This window comes from Otolemur garnettii, unplaced genomic scaffold (genome assembly GCF_000181295.1).
Source record: "Otolemur garnettii isolate 467f Iridium unplaced genomic scaffold, OtoGar3 scaffold00007, whole genome shotgun sequence".
Classification (NCBI taxonomy): domain Eukaryota; kingdom Metazoa; phylum Chordata; class Mammalia; order Primates; family Galagidae; genus Otolemur; species Otolemur garnettii.
This window is the reverse complement of record NW_003852402.1, coordinates 29,749,047-29,752,099: the sequence shown is the minus strand read 5'-3', so window position 1 is coordinate 29,752,099 and position 3,053 is coordinate 29,749,047. Positions and strand designations below refer to the sequence as shown.

The window sequence follows — 3,053 nt, the reverse complement described above, 5'->3', positions numbered from 1 at the left end:
TCCCAGCAGACTTCCCTGAAAATAAAGGAGGGGCCAGGCGTGGTGGCTCACACCTGTAATCCTAGCACTCTGGGAGGCTAAGGCAGGTAGATTGCTTGAGCTCAGGTGTTCAAGGCCAGCATGAGCAATAGCTCATCTACTGAAAAATAGAAAAACCAGCTGGGTGTCATGGTAGGCATCTGTAATCCCAGCTACTCAGGAGGCTGAGGCAGAAGGATCATGTGAGCCCAAGAGACTGAGGTGTCTGTGAGCTATGATGACACCACGACACCTTACCAAGGATGAAAAAGTGAGATTCTGTCTACAAAGGAAAATTAAATAAAAAATAGAGGCCCTGGAAGAGGATTAAGGGTCTAGAATGTGAAGAGAACTTTGTCCAACAGCCACTGGAAGTTGGTTTCAACATTTTAGTTCTGACCTTATTGACAGGTTTAACTCATGGTTTGATGAAAAAATTCAACCAGTGTGAAATTCCAGAATACAGACTATCTATGAGTTAGGACACACAGACCTTCTATGACCCCATTTTGTGGCTGAAGCATCAGTGCAAAGGAGAGACGATTCAACTGGGTTTTTCTAATTATGCATCCTCTCTCGTGGGGATGATAGTCCTGTGAACAGGGATGGATAAATAAGGGCTTCCAGGGCCTGACTTAAAAAAAAAAAATCTACCATTTAAGCCCCCGGACCCTCTCAGCCCTTCTGCATTCTCTTACTCTGCCCACGTGGCTGTTGAAGATCTGTTCTCACTGCAGCTGTCACTCTTCACTCTCCTACCCCTGTTCACCTGGCTCTGGTCCATCCACCCCTCTCCTCACTGCAGCTGCTATTGCTTCTGCTCTCACAGAGGTGTGGATGAATTACCTGCTCACCACTGCTCATAGCTCTGTTTTAGGATTCCAGCGTTTGCATGCCTCTTAGTTTATGGGCATGCTGCCAAAGAATCCAGTGCATTTCCTAAGGGCTGGGTGGAAGTGAATTTGAATGACACAATTATATGTCTCCCTAAAAAGTTTTCTTCCTTACCACTAACAATGGGTATCAAAAGGATTCTAGACATCTTGACCTTCTCCTGCTTAAGATGGGGTGGTACATCTTTCCTCTTCTTTTGAATAGGAGAGTATCAATTGTGGCTTCTTGAGATTTCCATCTCAATATTTCTCTCAAGACCACAAGCAAGTTCTTGAGCATATAGAACTCCCAGAAGCCTGTCATTTTACTCCAAATTTCCAAAGTGAGTCTGATGATTAGATTCTTCCTTGCTTCTCATCTTTTCCCAATATACTTAAGGTAAAGCCATTAATATCTTAAACCTTGGTTTTTATCATACTCACTTCTGCAGCGCATGTACTAAAATTGGAATGGTACAGAGAAGTTTGGCAGGGCCCTGGCATCCAAACAAGGATGGCATGCACATTCATGCAGCATTTCATATTATTAAAAGGATAAAATCCTGTTATTTGTGGCAAAATGAATGGACCTGGAGCACAATATTTTAAGTGAAATAAAATAGACACAGAAAGGCAGATACCCATGCTCTCACTCATATTTGGAATTCAAAAAGTTGTTTTTATAGAAGTAGAATAGTTGTTACCAGAGTGTGTGGAGGGGAGATCAGAGAGGAATGGTAAGAGATTGGTTAATGTGTGCAAAGCTACAGATAGGACCAAAAATGTTCTGGTGTTCTATTGCATGATGGGATGACTAGAGTTGCCAGTAAGATATTGTATATTTGAAGATAGCTAGAAGAGAGGTTTTTGATGTTCTTATCACAAGAAATGTTAAATACTAAAGGTGGTGGTATTGCTAATTGCCCTGATTTGATGGTAACACAATGTGTACAAGTGTAACTAAAACATCACTTTGTATTCCATAAATATGTATAATTAGCATATATCCATCACGAATTTAAAAACACTTATAAATCATTGGTTTTTATGGAATGGAAGAAATAGTTCTATGCATTTTCTAGCACACCACCTATTCCCTTCCTATTCAGAACCTCTGAGCATTGATACATGCTGGCAGACTCAGGGCCATGGAAGAGGTACATCAAACACTACGAATCCTTCAAACAGTATGGAGGACAGAATTTGATAAAACTTAGAGGATTTGACATAGAATCTGTATGCCTGAATTATAAATTTGGAAATTTTCCCCATAGAGATGATATTTGAAGTTTCAGAAGAGGTATTAATTAATTTAGTCAATAAAAATTAATTAGGACCCTATGTGGTTGACACTTTTCTAGATACTTATAAAACATGATCAAATGGGGGTGGGGAGTTATTGTTTACTGACTATGGAGTCTCAGTTTTGCTAGATAAAAAGAGTTCTGGAGATGGATGGTGGTGGTGGTTGCACAACAATATGGATGTTCTTAATACCACTGAAATATAAGCTTAAAAACGCTCAAGATAGTAAATTTTATGTGTATTTTACCACAATAAAAATTAGAAACAAAATAATATAAAAAGAATAAACAAATACATGAATACATAAAAATAGGAGTAAACAAAAAAGATCTTTGCCTTCACGGAGCTCATAATCTAGCAGGGAGAAATAGACATTAAATAATTTAATTATTTACACAGTAGATGGTAGTAAATACTATAGAAATCAGAACAGGGTAAGAGGGGTTAAGCATTCTGAGGTGGGTTGCTATTCTAGATGGGACTGAGACCTTCTTGACCAAAGACATAGAGATGATGGAATTGGACACATAAATATTGAGGGGGAAAACATTTCAAAACAGTGGGAACACCTGGTCTAAAAATCCTAAGTGAGAGGATGCCTGGCACGTTCTGGAGACTTCAAGGGTGTCTGTGTGGCTGGGACAGGCTGAGAGAGGGGAAGGATGGTGTCTGGTAGCAGTTGAGGTCACAGGGGTGAGGAGAGGTCAAATCATATAGGTTCTTGAGGTCATTGGAAGGACCAATGGTTTTTACGCTGAGAGAAATGGAACGAACCATTGCAAAGTTTTAAGATAAGGAATGAATTATGTGACATTTTATTATTCTGTTAATTTTTTTTTTGAGACATAGTCTCACTCT

General features: G+C 39.4%; 1 non-coding gene across 1 annotated transcript; it reads left to right on the top strand.

Moving 5' to 3' along the window:
* Positions 1-1,330: 1,330 nt before the first annotated feature.
* Positions 1,331-1,439, top strand: LOC111723039. Its single transcript, XR_002771667.1, has one exon. It is a non-coding gene; the product is annotated as a U6 spliceosomal RNA (small nuclear RNA).
* Positions 1,440-3,053: the final 1,614 nt, after the last annotated feature.